The 18,055-nt window shown below is 40.2% G+C and overlaps 1 long non-coding RNA gene and 1 pseudogene across 1 annotated transcript; both read right to left on the bottom strand.

Moving 5' to 3' along the window:
- LOC111577175 (NACHT, LRR and PYD domains-containing protein 12-like) overlaps nucleotides 1–12,581 on the bottom strand; it is a 35,366-nt pseudogene extending 22,785 nt beyond the window's left edge.
- A 2,539-nt stretch (nucleotides 12,582–15,120) lies between these two features.
- LOC129348293 (uncharacterized) lies at nucleotides 15,121–18,055 on the bottom strand. Its single transcript, XR_008600805.1, has 3 exons — nucleotides 17,641–18,055; nucleotides 15,925–16,027; nucleotides 15,121–15,503 (listed from the first exon to the last, which is right to left on the bottom strand). It is a non-coding gene; the product is annotated as an uncharacterized LOC129348293 (long non-coding RNA).

Genomic DNA, 18,055 nt, shown 5'->3' with positions numbered 1-18,055 from the left:
TCAAGTCCAGATTAAGCTGTTCTTAGAGTTCCTATTAGGGAAAGACCCTTTAGAAAATAGAACCTAAAAACAGAGAGCTGGACCAGCAGCCCTGTTCTGGGCTCACTGGGGCCCTTATCAAAGTACACTACCAGTTAAAAGTTTAAGAACGCCCAAATTTTTTCATTTTTTTTCTTGAAATTCAAGTAGTTCATGTCCAATGAGTAGCTTGAAATGGTACAAAGGTAAGTGGTGAACTGCCAAGGGATAAAAAAAAGGTACGGTTACCCAAAACCTAAAAATAATGTACATTTCAGTATTACACGAAAAGGCCTTTTTCAGGGATCAGAAATGGGTTAGCAACTTAAAGCTGTTCTGCAGCAATGGAGGTTGATCAAGCCTTGAAAGTTGGTGCTACCAAATCCTACAGGTGTCCCAACTTTTCTAGATTACTTCTAGAGATCGACCGATTATCGGTCGGGCCGATTATTGGTGCCGATATTTGGACATTTGACGTATATCGGCATCGGCCTTTTTTTAATCCGACGGGCCGATATGAAGAAATCAATTTAAACCTCAGTTTTCGGCTCAGATGCAGCCGCGTCTCTCTCTCTCCTGCTTTCTGTCTCCAGCACTATCCACCCCCCGCTCTGATTGGTTAAGCTTCAGTGGCAGAACCTCTGAAGCAGAGGCTGTCCTCACACACATACAGCAGAGAGGGAAAGTGTTCTCGTGTGAGAAGCTCCAGAGAGAAAACGTGTCGAAGGTAAATGCAGAAAACTCTTCCGAAATTGTAATAAACATCCCAGTGCTCTAGATCTCACAACTACTGCTAACGTTACAGTGAGTAGCAGAATAAAGTAAGAGCGGAGTAAACATTAGCGGCAGCTCTGCTAACTCCTATTACCTCCCGACATGTCTGTGAATTAGTTAATCCTCTGCGTAATCGAACGAAGCAGGAAGATGAAGCATCGACGAGTGTCCCTTTAAACGTGTCAAAAGTGCGGATTTTGAACTTTCTATCAGTTTTTGAATAGTGTTGATCGACCAAGTAAAACCAGAGTTATGATCAATAATAAACGCTGTACTTTTGAGCGAACTTTAGACGAGCGCATTTCGTGCGTCATTGTATGGTGAACGGCTAAACGGGAGATTCTTTGAAGCCTTCTGTAGCCGACACAAAAACAATCAGAAACATCAGGGAGAGTTTTGCAACTCTTAGGGAGTGACGTGTGAAAAACAAACAGCTCTGAGACTCCCTGCTGGAAGCACCTGGGGGATGAGAGCATCTGCACAGGCATGATCCCAGTCAGAGCGTCTCTGTGTTACTAGTAAGAGAGTTGAATATTTAAGAAATACACAGAGGAGAGATGGCCAAAGTGCGGATTTGGAACTTTCTATCATTTTATTTAGTCAGGGGATAGTTATAACTCTTTGGGAGAGCAGCTCCAGAACAGCACGTCCTTCACTGGCTTTGGCCACAGATCACTCTCTCTGCCAGACACAGAGAAGACACAAGATGCACAGAAAATAAAGACTTTGCTTCAGATGTAAAATAATAATAATAATAATAATAATAATAATAATAATAATAATAATAATAATAATAATAATAATAATAATAATAATAATAATAATCTTATTCTAGCAATGGAGAACACCAGGACTCCAGATTCTCCACATGGTCCTAAATGGTAAATGGTCTGTATTTATATAGCTGTACATTACTGTACCTGAAACGATACCCAAAGCGCTTTACATTATACATCACTTCACCCATTCACACACTGATGGTAGAAGCTGCCATGCAAGGCATTAACCACAACCCATCAGGAGAAGTTAGGGGTTTAGTGTCTTGCTCAGGGAGACCTCAACATGAGCTCTCCAGGCCAGGATCAAACTGGCAACCCTCCAGTTACAAGACGGCCACTCTACCCACTGAGCCATAAAGCCCCTTTCCTATTGTTTTTGCCATTGTAGAGACTGTGGTGGACAGAAAAAGTTTTTTTGGAGTGGCACAAATTCATTTATGTAAAATTTTATTGTGACTCCTGATGATTTTGTAAATAGTTGTGCCAAAGTGCCTAAAAATTTCCTGCATTTTAGTGCAAATAGTGGTATATAACTGTGTTGACTGCTTAATTTGCACATTATTTTATGACATAATTTATATTTGCATTCTAAGTTCTGAAAAGGATTCTTTACACATGTTTATGGTGTCCACAGTAAAAAAAATCTAACTTTTTCCTACTCAGACTTTGTATTTTTTCAGCAATTTTAGGTCGTGTGTTCATACATTATATCAAAAATGTATAAATAATTGTAGAATCATACAGGTGAGGTTGTGCTGAAAAAAGGACACCAAGCAAAGCAAGATCAACAATTTTTAAGGTGAAATATAAAGGTGCAGGTCAAAAATGGACCTCAGTCAAATTGTCCCCCCAGATTCCTAAGGGTTAAAGCAAAGATAAGTCATTATAGTTATATTTAAATTTTACTTTATTTACTGTGGAAAAATTTCAAGGAGGTATTTATTTAAGCTTTTATTCAACTTTATAAGAGATGCTTCTGAGTGTAGGAAATCCATGCACTTCTGGAGCTATTATTTTCTGTTTGTTTGATTAAATAAACATGCTTTAGGCATTTAAACGAAGTTCAGTGTTTGCATTATTCAATTTTTTTCATGCTAATTTTTACACTTTTACTGCAAATGAATATCGGCTCCATATATCGGTTATCGGCCTCCTCTAACTACTAATAATCGGTATCGGTCCTGAAAAACCCATATCGGTCGATCTCTAATTACTTCCACCACCCTCTATCTGCATAAAGTACTGTTGGAACACACCGTGGAACCCTCCAGAGCATTATTTGAACAGTATTGTACTGCAGAAAGTAGTGTGTTGCTACAAAAATGGAGAGGAAAAGGCAATTAATAGAAGAGAAACAGACCATCATAACACTTAAAATGTAGGTCTTTCTTACAGAGAAACTGAAGACAGTCAAGGTGTCAGTGAGTACAGTTTTCTTCACCATCAAAAGGCTCTCAGAAGCCTGCTTAAAATGGACACCAGTTTAGAAAATTGGGTTTGAGGATCACCAGACACAAAACTGACCGTTATGCTACAGCTACACTACAACCTGCTGCCTCATGCAACTCCATAGACAACCACTGTTCTGTGTTGTACAAAACAACCTGCTGAAACTCAGCTTCCATTTCAGGCATGAGGAACTGCTGCCATCTTTCTTTACAGACCAAAGAATCCATCAGTTTTACCTTCAGTCTGAGGAAGAGGAGGCTGAGTCTGAGAGGAGGAAGGTTCTCTGTTCTCTGAAGTCTCCCCAACATCACTGACATGAACTGACAGACAGACAGAGATCACATGTTATATTCTCTACTGCTTACTGCTTTCATTTATTTCAGCTACAACAGACTTAGAAGGGACTTTATGTTGACATTTATTGATGAGTTTATGGTGTTGATTAACTCTGGTTTTCTGACACCAAACTGCTCCTTCAAAGTAAAACCTAATGTTACTCTGACATTAGTCTGGCATATCCAGACCATTCTGAAGAACAGAGTGTTCTGGCTTCACCTCATCATCATTCTGCTATAGAGGGAAGAAGGGCTGTCTTTTTAAAGCAGCCACAGTCATCCAGGGTGGAGCTAAGCCTAGGATGCAGCAACAGTGTCCCCTTAAAATAGTCAGCCAACATGGCTGCCTTATTGCTCCATCCAAACCCTCTGAAGACTTGACATTTTCAGTGTGGTAGGTCACTGGGAGGTTGTTGATGGTTTAAAAGTATAACGTAACGTTACATAGTACTACTTACTAACATGCCAGATGGTACGTACAGAAAAAGATGTAGTACGTCCCAGTACATATTATGTTAAATGTAGTATGTCAGAAATACCCAGATGTCCAACCACATTCAAACTGATTTTGTAGAATGCAAACTAACATGTTTTTCTGGCCGTTCTGACCCACATTCTATGAACAGTCAACTTTAGCATGTATTTAAATTAAAAGGTTTGTGATTTGGAATGCAGCTGCTTCAACAACATGTCTCTGCCCTTACTGAGAGCTGATTGGTCAGCTTCCCTCTGGTTGTAAACTGCAGGACCACTCCCAGCTAAACAGTATGAATGAAGAATCTTCAGAAACTGTCTGATCGGCTCATAATTTGGTGAACTAATTTTGGTGTCCTATCAAGGTTTAAACAGCAAGGGGCAGCATTCAGTCAGTAGGGTTGATTAGTAGACTTTACAGAGGAACTGACCTTACATGTGGACTCAGGAAAATCTGACAGAACCTGAACTCTATCAAACTGTAGCAGCACCATCATGCATCTTTCTGACTGTAATGATATCATGTTGTTCTTGTCTTGTGACTGACCTTCTGGTCCTGAGCTGCTGGCAGGAAACCTCTGCAGCAGATCATTCCTGGAGATCTTCTCTAAAACCACCCTGGTCACCTGCACAGCTCTCTGAAGTCCATAAGTCTCCACCATCACATCCACAGTTTTACACCTGTCTCGTGTCTGTAGTCGGCTCTTTGTGATGGCTGGGAGGCCTTGAACATTGTTGGGTTTCTGCAGGAACCACTGGAGTTTAGACAGCTCCTCATCATCCAGATCATCCAGGATGTTCAAGAGCACCTCTGACGTCATGGTGGCTCCCTGATAAAGTCAAAGAATACGTCAGCAGTTAATGAACAGTTGTGGGTGTCGGCGGTCTGCAGAGCTGTAAGGTCCAGGATCAGGACGGAGGTTGGTGTCAGACCGTCTGTATGGGTAGTTGTGAGACATGGCGGGAGGCTGTGGAGAAACGCTCACAGGGTTTCCTCAGATTGACGAAGTCAGGCGAGCAACGTAGCTTGCAAAAAAACATGAACTGTTGTGGTGGAGGTTGTTGTGTAGCAGCAGGACTGCAGTTAATCCTACAGGATCACTGACAGCAACACTGAGGGGAACCAGCAGGGGGCGCTCACTGCTGTCTGTTAAATATTACTCATGGAAGTCACTCTGCAGTCACTGGACCACAACAGAAAGATGATCCCACATTATTACACTTTGATCAACAGAGGCTCCAAATAAACATGAACTCTGATCCTTCACAGAACAAGTCCAGGATCAGAGTCAGACTGGAGTCCAGGATCAGAGTCTCATATCAGTGTTACGACATTGTTCATTTGTTATTTTGTTGTTTTTTGTCTCATTTTTGTAATATTTTGTCTTGTTTTTGTTGTTTTTTGTCATTTTGTTTCTCATTTTTGCCATTTTGTGTCTTTTTTGGAATATTTCGACTTATTTTTGTTGTTTTTTGTAATTTTTTGTCCGACTTTTGTCGTTTGTCTCATGTTTTTGTCATTAAGACTAAGACTCAGTTAGCGTGCTGGAGGGAGTGTGGATCAATGCCAGTAGTCCACGCTAAGTATTCTGGCTATGTCCACATATGAGATCTTTCTGAGAAACCCTGAGTGGTCTGCTGTCCAGGATTCTGACAATCAACATTAATGTGTCGTTATTCTTCATGTTCCTCTGCATCCTTTCTAGACCTTTATGGAAAAGAGACGTTTAACTTCCAAAAAACCTTCTGAGCTGAATTCAAAAAAGCCAGAACCAGATGCTGGTTGCAGAGAGACCCCCCAACTATGGAGTTTTTAATCAGAACTGTCAACCACAGACCTCCAAGGAGATCAGGACTTCTAGGCTTCGTCTACAAAGAGACAAAGGGAAAGAAGTTTGGAAGAAATGGGACTGTTACCTGTTGGACGTTGGCATTGAAGAAGAAGCTGAGAGCTATATTGTAACTGCGGAAATTTCGGAAAAATGACCAACAAGAAGCAGGTTCTGACCTGCCCCCGGACCCAAGTGACACTTTTCCTGAAGATATAAGCTACGAGGTGGACCCACTAAACCATGAAATACTGGCCGCTATCACTGCTCTCCGTAGAGAAGTGTCCCAGATTAAAGATGACATATGTGCTTCCATGGATGTACGTATAAAAACTATGTGCAACGCATTGAGAGACAAACTAGTTAGAACCAAAAAAGAACTTCAGACATCAGTTCCAGCATTGTAAGGGGCCTCGGCCTCACAGCAGAAAACAATTAAAGATCTGGAACAATCAATCTTACTCCACTCTGACCATGTTACTACTCTCCAATGTCAAGTAGCAGGACTGAACTCTGAAGTGGAGAACCTGACTGGAAAATGTGAGGATTTAGAAGGCAGATCTAGGAGACATAATATTAGAATCACCAGAATCGCCAAGGGGGCAGAAGGATCCAGTCCACGAGACTTTATAGCTGGGCTGCTACAAGACGTATTATCTCCGGGTGAGAAACCACTTATTGACTGAGCACACCACACCCTCTGGAGGAGACCTGGTCCCCAAGAGCCTCCCAGACCCTTCGTCCTGAGAATACATTATTATCATGTGCTTCAGGACGTCCTATGGAAACAACTACACCACAGAGGCAAAAGGATTCAAATATTCCCGGACTACCCTCCAGCTGTGACTAAACGAAGAGCACTATTCAACTGTGTCAGGGAGCTGCTGCGAAACAAACCCAGCATCAGGTGTGGCTTACTTTACCCTATCAGACTCCTGGTTACATACAACGGTACACAGACTTCCTTCATAGACTCTAAGAAAGCCCAGGAATACAACCAGCCAGCCAGCAGCAGATGGGTCCCCTCATATGAATTGGGTTCTACTCAAGGTTTCTTCCTGTTAAAAGGGTGTTTTTCTTGCCACTGTCACCTTAGCACTGCTCTGGGGTTTCATTTGGGTTCTGTAAAGTGTCTTGAGACAATCTGAACTGTAATTGGTGCTATATAAATAAATTGAATTTAATACACCTGACGAGTCTCTGCTACAGAGTCATCAACAGCGACAGCAGAGGATCAAATCACGGGACTCAGTGTCGGTTTTTACACTAGCTGGGTAGTTAGCTTTCAGGGCTAGTGCTAGCATAACACTAACTGTTACCAACCAGGATAATTACACACAAAAAAATCTGTGCCTTAGTACACGTGGGTCAGAACATGCACTCTGTTAGAAGTGTAGGCCGAAGACTTTTTCACCTCTTATATCCTTCTTTAGAAGCTTTGATATTGTATTATGGGTACCTGGCAGTCATCTCTCTCTGAAGTTATTCAAGCATTATCCATCTGCTAGTTTTTCATTTTCTAAATTTGGTTTCATGATGTAGAAGATTGTCCGGGTTCTACTAGTTCTACCTCTCCATAAAGGTATTCCTAAGGTCCAAGACTTTAGTTTACACCTGAAGTTCCTCAGAATGTTTGCGTCTGGCTGCAAGCTGAGATGTGTTTCAGATTCAGATTAAAGGAAAAGAAGGTGGGATGCTTTATAAAAGATATAAATCCTTCAGCTCCTACTGAGATTGGCCGATATAATCTTGATCATTTCCACAGTTCTTACAGTACATATATTGCATTGAGGTGTGCTGGTTAGAAACACTTTTCACTCCCCTAATCTGTAAAACTGATATTCAGACTTAGGGAATACATTTGAGTTCTACTCAGTTTTCCAGGTCCCAGTGATGAGGTGCTGATTGAGGTTGATGCTCATGTCTCCACATGTTCACAACTATGTGCATCCGTACCCATATGTTCCTCTGATCTTTAGTTTGATTGTTGCTTCCATTTTCAATAAACCATTTAAAGTTCTTTATTATTGAGTTTCAGAGCTAATGGTCTAATTTAGAGGTTTACAACAGGCCATCAGTAGGTGTTGGTAAGTCATCTTTATTCCTCTTTTTTTCATTTTTTCTAGCTGTGGAGTGTCGAGAGTATCTTTGCTTGTTTCTTTGTTTACATGTTGTTTGGGTTGACTTGGGGAGGAGACCTGAGCTGGGGTTTGAAGTAGTGGTGGGATGGGGGGAATAGAAGACCTGACTGAAACTGACCATAAAAGACACGATGAATGACAGCACCAGGGGAATAAAGAATCTCACATTTTCCAGCTGGAACGTACGTGGCTTAAAAAACCCGGTCAAAAGAGGCAAGGCTTTCTCCCGCCTTAAGACTCTGACCTCAGATATTCTGTTTTTACAAGAGACACATTTAAACAGTAACTGGCATGACAGACTCAGAGCTGAGTGGATAGGAGAGATTTACCACTCTGGCAAATCTCTGTTCTTCTAAGGAAAGAGGTGTGGCAGGTTTAATTAGGAGTGAACCTTTAGTGCAGGAAAAAACAATAACTGACTTCCATTTGTCTCAGACGATACTCAGATCTGACCTCCCTTTACACACAAAAGTGTTGGAACTAGTTTTGTTCTACATATAAAAGTCTAAAAATGAAACCTTTAAAAACAGAAATGTGTAAAGTTGTTCCCACTGACTTGTAGCTTCTGAACAATCTGAGAGTCCGTCTACTGAGAGCTTTGAATGATGTTTCTCTGTTCAGGTTTTCCTTGTGACTGTTTAACAGCTGAAAGCACCAAACTTTCTGACAGCCAGAAGAATGAATCTAAACAACACATTCATTTCATAGAAGAAACAACTGGACACTGAAAGATGAACAATCAGATCAGGATTATTGGAAATGTGTGCAGCTTCAGGATCACATGTAATATTCATTTACTTCCTCAGTGTCTTCACCACTTCAACTTCTGACTTTTCTATTCTCCTCTTATTTCAGCTCAATTCTTTGGATTATCAGTAATATTTCATCCTGATTTCTGATCGCTTTTGTCGACTCATTTTGTTTTCTGAACAATATCTGCCAGCAGAATGTCCTTCAGGTTAATGATTTTCTATCTGGTCCAGGATCAGAGCCTCATATCAGGGTTTTATACTTTTATACTGAGTCTGTTCAGAGTCCAGACCAAACACTGACTGCTACTAAACAGCTCATTACTGCAATAAATGTCTCTCATGGACTCCACATAGATTTCAGGCAGATCCAGATGCTGATTAGACAGCAGGATTATTGCTCAGGTGTGCCTCAGGCTGGCCTCAATAAAAGGACACTCTGAAATGTGCACTTTAACTGTACTGGGGGGTCAGAAAACCAGTCAGTATCTGGTGGGACCATTCGCCTCCCAGTGCAACACATCTCCTTGGCATAGAGCTGATCAGGTGATCAGCTGATTGTGGAAAAGCTGGTGTGGTGGGGGGGCAGCGATCGCCTGAAACGGACCAAAAACGCCATGAAGTGGTCGGGACACCATGGAGGAAATAAAATAGTGGAAATAAAGTACATTAATGTGTACAGTACCGTTACACACTGGTAATAGTACTGTTTAATGCATGTAATAGTACTACTACATGCAGAGTATAAGGATTCAAAATACTGTACTATTATACTATTATACTGCAGTATAAATATACACACAAACTGTATGCATCTGTTAAAATGTAATGAAAATACTCTCATTATTCATGTACTCTGTATATCCACTAGCAGTCAACAGTTTGGACCTTGAAGATGAACACTGAAGACATCCAAACTATAAAAGAACACATATGGAACCATGTTGTAAACAAAAAGAGTTAATATTAAGGATTAATCTACAATGTAGAAAATAATACAAATAAATACAAAGCATTGAATGAGAAGGAGGTTCCAAACTTTAGACTGGTAGAGAACTGATATACATGTACTCTGTGTACTGATATACATGTACTCTGTGTACTGATATACATGTACTCTGTGTACTGATATACATGTACTCTGTGTACTGATATACATGTACTCTGTGTACTGATATACATGTACTCTGTGTACTGATATACATGTACTCTGTGTACTGATATACATGTACTCTGTGTACTGATATACATGTACTCTGTGTGCAGTAGGATACACTACAAAAAAGGGTCATCCAAATATAAGATATAAACACTAAATTTGAGAGGAAAATCACTTCAAACTAGTGAAATTATCTGTCCATGCAGCAAGTAAATTTTACTTGATAAGAAATCTTGAAATAAGATTTTAGAAACTAGAAATAAGGTTCCAGGTAAGTATCCAAAAAGATTAAAACAAGCTGAAAATGCGGATTTTCAAGTCAAAATACTGGAAGTAAGACTTGATGTTGCCTAATAATAAGTGAAAACTACTAAATATGAGCAAATAACTCTGTTTTTAAATTTTTATTTTCTTATTTCTATCAAATCAAGGTTTAAAAACAGGAAAAACATGACTAATTTAAGTAAAGATTACTCAGTACTAGTGCAGTATAATTACACTGTGTCTTGATAGAAGTTGATTTATCTTGAAATAAACCTAAATCCAGATTAAAACTCAATCCAAAAACTTAAAGTTGGCTTTATTTGATGGGTCCAGTCCAGAGGCAGACAGGAAAGCAGGAAGACATGCAATAAAGAGCCGTGAGCTGGAACCAAACCAGGTCACTGAGTTCATGGGACGTCACTCAACCAGCTGAGCTCTCTGGACACCCATAAACCCAAAAACTTGTACAGATTTATGAAGATTCTACATCCTGACTGACTCCTGAAACCACAACCAGGACTGCATGTATGATCAGCATCAACATGTGACCAGAATTAGCTCTGACAGCAACATTTATTAGAATTACTCTCTCAAATATTGCTTTCTACATACAGTGCTAGCAAAGATTACTTGTTGCTTCTCAGAATATAAAGAACTGCTTGAATCATGTCAACATAAACATAGAATGTGTATCACATTGTACATTTGCAGCTTTCTGAGACTGTGGGTTGAAGTTGCAGGACCTAATCCTGTCCAGGACACTGAGCTGAGAGATGCTGAAAAGCTCATTGATCAAACATCGTACTACCCAGTCAGTTTAACAGCAGAGTTTATGTTTAGACTAAATACAACCTGGATGATGTCATTGACCTTCAAAACTGGAATGAAGAACCAAGATGAAGATGTGGTGATAACATGTGTTCTGTTCCTGTCTGTGTTGTAATAATGAATGGATCCAGATGTGATGTTACTCTTTAGTACAGCTTTGGAAATAAATGTGTTGATGTTGGTCCAACATCAGTGTTTGGAATAATTCTAATAATGTTGTTACTAGGAGGTCTTGAAACAAGTTTTTACAGCTAAAAATGGTCTGAAAAGATACACTGTGGCATCAAACAGAGTCTCTGGCAGTTACTCAAAAATGATCCAAACTGACTGAAGATTTGCAGAAAAACACAAAATTAGTTCACGATGCTTTAAAAATGATAGAAAATGAGAGAAGTTTGTGCAAAGTGACTCGAAAATGATCCACAATTTGTTGAAAATGAAATGAAAATTTTCCTAAATGGGTTGAAAATGATCCAATTTCTGAGTCAACAATTGAATAAAATTATAGACTAATATTATTGTGAACAGAAACCAGATTCAGTGTTTAGACTGAGACACCTGAATGGATGCAAAACTGATCTGGGGCCAGTCCTCACCAGAACCCAGATGTTTCTCTTCATAAATGTCCTGGTTCTATCTGCTGGACTGATGAAGTTCTGAAAAAGTCCATTAAAAAGTGGTAAATCTGGACTCTTCTTATTATGCAGGTAAAATAACTCATTTTAGGATTTACAGACTGAGGAAGAAATAAAAGACAAATAATCTTAAAACAAGATTAATAATCTGAGAAATTCTGCTCTTGCATCGTAAATTATTCTCAAAACAAGATCAAGAAGACTTTTTGGCTAAATATAAAATTATAAGTCGAGGTTAGACAGATAATTTTTGCAGTGTAGATGTACTCTGTGTGTAATAGGATACATGTACTCTGTGTGTAATAGGATACATGTACTCTGTGTGTAATAGGATACATGTACTCTGTGTGTAATAGGATTCATGTACTCTGTGTGTAATAGGATACATGTACTCTGTGTGTAATAGGATTCATGTACTCTGAACAATATCTGCCACCAGAATGTCTTTCTTCAGGTTAATGATTTTCTATCTGGTCCAGGATCAGAGCCTCATATCAGGGTTTTATACTTTTATACTGGGTCTGTTCAGAGTCCAGACCAAACACTGACTGCTACTAAACAGCTCATTACTGTAAGAAATGTCTCTCATGGACTCCACATACATTTCATTCTTCAACTTTTCAACGAAACATAAACTTCTGTGAGGATTCTTCTCACAACATTTCTCCTGACAGTAATAAAAGCTGTTCTCTTGGATTTCTTTCTGCTCTATTTGACTATTTATCACTGTTTTCAGTCTGTTTCTGTCCTTTTAGACGGACTCTTGTGATCAGCTGATTTCTACACAGCAGCAGCAGCAAACTGATGCTGATTTCCATGAGACTTGATGTCAAATGGAGGCTGAAGCATGAAAACAGCTCTGAGGTCTGGACTACCAAGCAGGATCTGAGCTCATGGAGGGAACTTCAGCTTTACTGTCGTGTCCTTTTGTTTCCTCAACAAGAATTTCCTTCAGCTTGAATGATTTTGCGTCTGAATCAAAGAGAATGAAAGTTCCACTTACTCAGCTTCTTCCCTCTGCAGCTCTCTGCTGTCTGGACCAGGTCTGAGAGAAAATCCTCCTCTGTGTCTGCAGGCTGCCGTCACTCTGAGACACAAAGAGCAAAGATCAGCTGCTGCACCTTTAGATGACGTTAATATGAGACATGATGAAGCTGCAGCAGCTTCCTGGAAACAGCTGAGGACTAATACAGCTCCTCCTCTCTGACCACAGCCTCACTGTGTCCTTTATTTCTACACTCATCCTGCACACATTCACATGTTGATGAAGGAGCTGATCAGCTCATCATCTCAAGGAGTTTTTATTGGGAATAAAAGTCAATAACTTCACTCTGATGCACTGACAGATACAGACACATGAAATGAAAGAAAATACTCATTAAATCAATACTGAGTGTGTAATGTTGAATGAACTGATCCGTCATCTAGTATTTTATCTGAATAAGAATTCACAATAATATAAAATACAACTGTATTCATTAAATCCAGACATTTAAAATGGAAATAAACACATTTTTAATCAATTAAACCTTTAATTCATATTTTAAAAAAATGTTGCTCATTTTAAGGGAAGACATTAAAGGATGGTTTTCTTAGTTAAGAAAACCATCCTTTAATGTCTTCCCTTAAAATGAGCAACATTTTTTAAAAATATAGCTGCAAAGTAAAGGTTTCACACTAAAGATGAATCACTGATGAACATTTAATGGCATTAACTCAATTATAATGAGGAAACAGAAATCCATTTCTAATATCTCTATCAAATATGTTTATGTCTATAAAATATTACTGAACATGAATAAAAATGTCTGCATAGTGAAATATATGAAGTCCATCTGCATTTATACATCATATTGATGTTTAAATAACAGGAACTGCAGCCCACATTCAGTCAAGTTAGTGGAATTACGGATAAACAATGTTTCCAGGAATCTCTTACAAAATAAAAGCTGTGATTTGTTTAACGGAAAAACTACGTGATTTCAAACATATGATTTTGAAAATGTAAACATACTGTAATAAGCGTTAGTCAATCATTTAAATATTAGACACATTTATTGCTTTGCCCTCATGCTTAATCTTATTGTCAAGAAATCACTTTCTCAAACAACCGATCTGGAAAACATGCGCAGTCGGACCTGCAAAATAGTAGCACACTTCAAGATCCAAAGCCAAAGAAAAGTTGTGTGCTATTCAAGGTAATATGAGCATGAAACAAAAGAAGCTGATCCAAGAGGTGGATACCAGATGGAACAGCACCTTTGCCATGTTTCAAAGGCTTTCTGAGCAGAGAGAAGCATTAGGGGCAGCCCTGGCATCTCTAACCACTGACATAGAGCCTTTCACTGCCCATGAATATGAGGCCATCAACAAGTGGCTGACAGTTTAAAACCATTCTATCAGGCAACTGTTGAGCTCTCTGAGGAGAGGAGAGTGTCAGAGTCTAAGGAGATTCCTATCAGCAACATGCTCAGACATGTTATTTCTACTGAATGGGCCCAAATGGCTCCTTGTATTGATGCCACACTTGCCAATCACTTGAGACATAACATAAATGAAGAATTCAGTGGCCTGGAAAAGGTGAACTCCTTGTCTGTGGCACCATCCTGGATCCACGGTTCAAAGAGGTTGGCTTTAGCAATCCAAGCAATGCTCAGGCTGCTGTTGAAAGGCTGACATGGGAGTGTGCCAGCCTTATTGAAGAGTCAACAGAAGATGTTCCTCTGGAGAATTCAGCAACATCTACCAGTGAAGAGAACTACAACTTGTGGGCTTTGCTGGACAGCCATAGAGTCTCAGCAGCACAGCAGCAGTGCATCTGCCAGCACTGTAGTGGAGATCCAGAGGTATGTATATGGAGTACTGCTGAAATATCAGTTGTTTCATGCAGTCATTCATTGCCTTTCTGTCTGTCTCAGGGATTTAAAAGAGCAACATCTGGCAAGAACAGATAATCCCCTGACATACTGGGCAGCACATAAGACATAGTATCCTCCACTGTGGAAACTGGCTGTAAGTATCTGTGCATCCCAGCGTCATCCAATCCCTGTGAAAGGATATTTTCTAAAGCTGGGGAGCTGGTGAGTCAGAAGAGGAGCAGACTGAAGCCTGCCACAGTAGAAAAAATAGTATTTCTGAATGAAAACCTGTGAAGAAAAAAACTTTGTCACCTTGCATCTGTGAATAAACATTCCTGATGGATCATAAAAGTCCCCAAATGACAGATAAACCATTAGCTTTAAAGGTTTTCTTTAAAAACTCTGGAGGAAAACACTAAACAAAAAAACAAGATGTTTCTGACTTCACTCAAACACCAAGATCAGCTGCAAAGCAGGAAGGATCTCTGATCCTGCTACAGACTTTTAGTCCAGTTTTAAATAAAGCTTAAAGCTCTAAATGAACCTGAACCAACATTTAACGCTTCATATTCTGTCATTTAGATTTATTCTTTCTTTAATCTGGAATGTATTTTAGAGTTTGGGTGAGTGTGTCTGCAGATTAGTTTTTGTTCGTTTCTTTGTTTTTTCAAAATAAAAAACTAATGTTTTACTCCTTTTAACAAAGAACTTAGTTGTACTTCTAAGTGTCCAACAAGTATAATTTATTTTATTGTGTAATGATGATATAATCATTGTTTAGTATAAATGAACAAAACACATGAATGACCACACAGTCTTTTCTGAACTTTTATTGCTGACATGGGATTGAAACAGTGTCAGTGCTTCAGTCGTGCTCTTGCGAGGTTGCTATGGCTACAGTTGTCCACCAGATGTCACTGAAGCCTTGAAGCTTTGAATCTTTTTCAGCACATTGTATGGAAAGCCTCAATGCTTCATGAGGTTCACCTGCCATCACTACTGAATGTAAAAACACCAGGAGCTGAACTGAACCAGGAGCAGAACTAACTGTTGCTTTGTTCACAGTCCAGCATGGAGTGAAGACTGAGGTCTGCTTTTATGGTCTGAGGAGTGGATTGTTTGAACCACTGCCACCTGCTGCCTCCTGCCCCATCTGCACCTGCTGATTCATGTCAGGAAGGGAGGGGGAGAGTACTGCCCCTATCTGGAGCCTGTTACCCCGGACAGGGCAAAAGGAGACAAAGAATGGTAAATAAAAAGAGACAAATTAAGACATGAAGACGTGCAGAGCTGAGACAGAGAAATCAGAGACTATCTCTGGTCCTCATGGGATGAATATTACTTTAGTACATTCATATCATGTGCCATTAATGTGGTAAAAAATTAATTACCTTTTATAAAAAAATACAGATTTTTGACCTGAATGGGTTTTACAGTCTTGACCTGTTTTTTTATTTATTCATTTTTTGACAGTTAATGTGTAAATTAATACTTTTTTCCTTTGATTTTGCTGTAATTGATCAAAACAGTGAAAATCTACGAAGGAACAGTAAACTGGTTAAAATCTGACAGTTAATTATTCATTATTTACAGTATTTATTGTGTGAAACGACAATAAAACATCAAGTTAACCTTTGAGCTTTTCATGAGTGATGGGACCACAAACAGAGACGGACACATATCAGCTGTTCTGATCACTGACTGGGTTCTTTCATGGAACCGTCTCCTGGAACCTCTGACACAAAGAAACACAAAGAAACTGTTAACACCACAGATGACTCAAAATAACCCACATCTAAAATTTTCCCTCCGATATCGATGCATTTGGTCCTCATCTCTGCTCAGAAAGACGTTTTAAAAGATGCGTCTCACTCTCTGAACAAATCTACCACAATCCTCACTGGCTTTGACTAAAAGAAGAACACAGAACAGAGAAACAAAGACCAGTTCTACTGTATGTTTTAAAGAACAGAAAGAACATTTCATCACTTCTTTTACTGCATGTGGCTCTGGAAACACTGGTGAAGATACTACCACGAATATGTATAAGATGACCAAAATATGAGAAAATCACCACAAAAATGAATAAAATGATGCAAATATGATTGGTTGATGGGCTGCACAGTGGCGTAGTGGTTAGCACTTTCGCCTTGCAGCGAGAAGATCCGTGGTTCGCGTCCCGGCTTTCCCGGCATCTTTCTGCATGGAGTTTGCATGTTCTCCCTGTGCATGTGTGGGTTTTCTCCGGGTACTCCGGCTTCCTCCCACAGTCCAAAAATACGCTGAGGTTAATTGATCATTCTAAATTGCCTGTAGGTGTGAATGTGAGAGTGATTGTTTGTCTTTGTATGTAGCCCTGTGACAGTCTCTCTCTCTCTCTCTCTCTCTCTCTCTCTCTCTCTCTCTCTCTCTCTCTCTCTCTCTCTCTCTCTCTCTCTCTCTCTCTCTCTCTCTCTCTCTCTCTCTCTCTCTCTCTCTCTCTCTCTCTCTCTCTCTCTCTCTCTCTCTCTCTCTCTCTCTCTCTCTCTCTCTCTCTCTCTCTCTCTCTCTCTCTCTCTCTCTCTCTCTCTCTCTCTCTCTCTCTCTCTCTCTCTCTCTCTCTCTCTCTCTCTCTCTCTCTCTCTCTCTCTCTCTCTCTCTCTCTCTCTCTCTCTCTCTCTCTCTCTCTCTCTCTCTCTCTCTCTCTCTTCTCTCTCTCTCTCTCTCTCTCTCTCTCTCTCTCTCTCTCTCTCTCTCTCTCTCTCTCTCTCTCTCTCTCTCTCTCTCTCTCAACGTGTTTATGCATACAAACACACACTATGTCCGCATCTAACATTGTGCACGGATTATGCAAGATTATAATCACAAGTAGTTAATAAATCACAATAAAGAGCCTCAGCCTACCACCACTTGTAAGTAATCACAGTCAACATACATGTAAACCTTATTACACTCCACAAACCACACACACAAACTGCAGTGTCTAATGTCATGATTAACATATATCAGCTGTCACGGGGGTTCAGTGTGAGCTCAGGCGCAGGAAATGAACAGTCAGTGTTAGAATGTAACTCAGGTTTATTAATAATGTCCTCAGGGACAACAACAGAAGTCTAGATATACACTGAATAAAAGTAGAGCGCACAAGCTATGAATCCTGAGCGGCACCTAAGGGCCGGGCGGAACTATAACTGGAACAAAACGGTATCTCTACTCGCGGTAGGTAACACCCAGGCGAGAAAAGGACAAATCTAACAAATACTCTAAACTAAACTTAAGGCTATCTTCAGAAGGATAGCGAGAGGTAACTACAAACGAAATCTTTATCACACAGTGTTTCTAATAACTAAGATGGGACAACAAACTCACAAAGTACTCTGGGGATGCTCCGAACTCGCTCACAACGATGGCAGCCAAGGTTTGGAGCAGCAACAGGTGAGTGGGGAAAGATGCCAAAAAGGGGGGAATCGGCTCGGGTGAGTGTCTCCTCGCTCGGAGGGTCCAGGGTCCAGTGCTGGCGGCACAATCGGCAGGAACGGGTGGGTCCAGCAGCAATACGTCGTTCCTTCCTCTTCTTTCTCTTTTGTCTCCTTATTCCATTTTCATTTTACGCTCCCACACCGAGAGCTGGGTCGTGTCTGGTTTTATAGTGAGCTGGAGGAGGCTCATCCGTTTCACCCACTGAGCTGCTGATTGTGGCTGATGGGGAACACCTGTTCCCTCCTCTCTGCTGCTGGGCTGCCCTAACCGGCAGGAGGAAGGAGAGGGGAGGGCACTAACTCGG

Source organism: Amphiprion ocellaris, chromosome 24 (assembly GCF_022539595.1).
Source record: "Amphiprion ocellaris isolate individual 3 ecotype Okinawa chromosome 24, ASM2253959v1, whole genome shotgun sequence".
Classification (NCBI taxonomy): Eukaryota; Metazoa; Chordata; class Actinopteri; family Pomacentridae; genus Amphiprion; species Amphiprion ocellaris.
The sequence above is the reverse complement of the archived record's forward strand: the minus strand, read 5'-3'. Positions and strand labels throughout refer to the sequence as shown.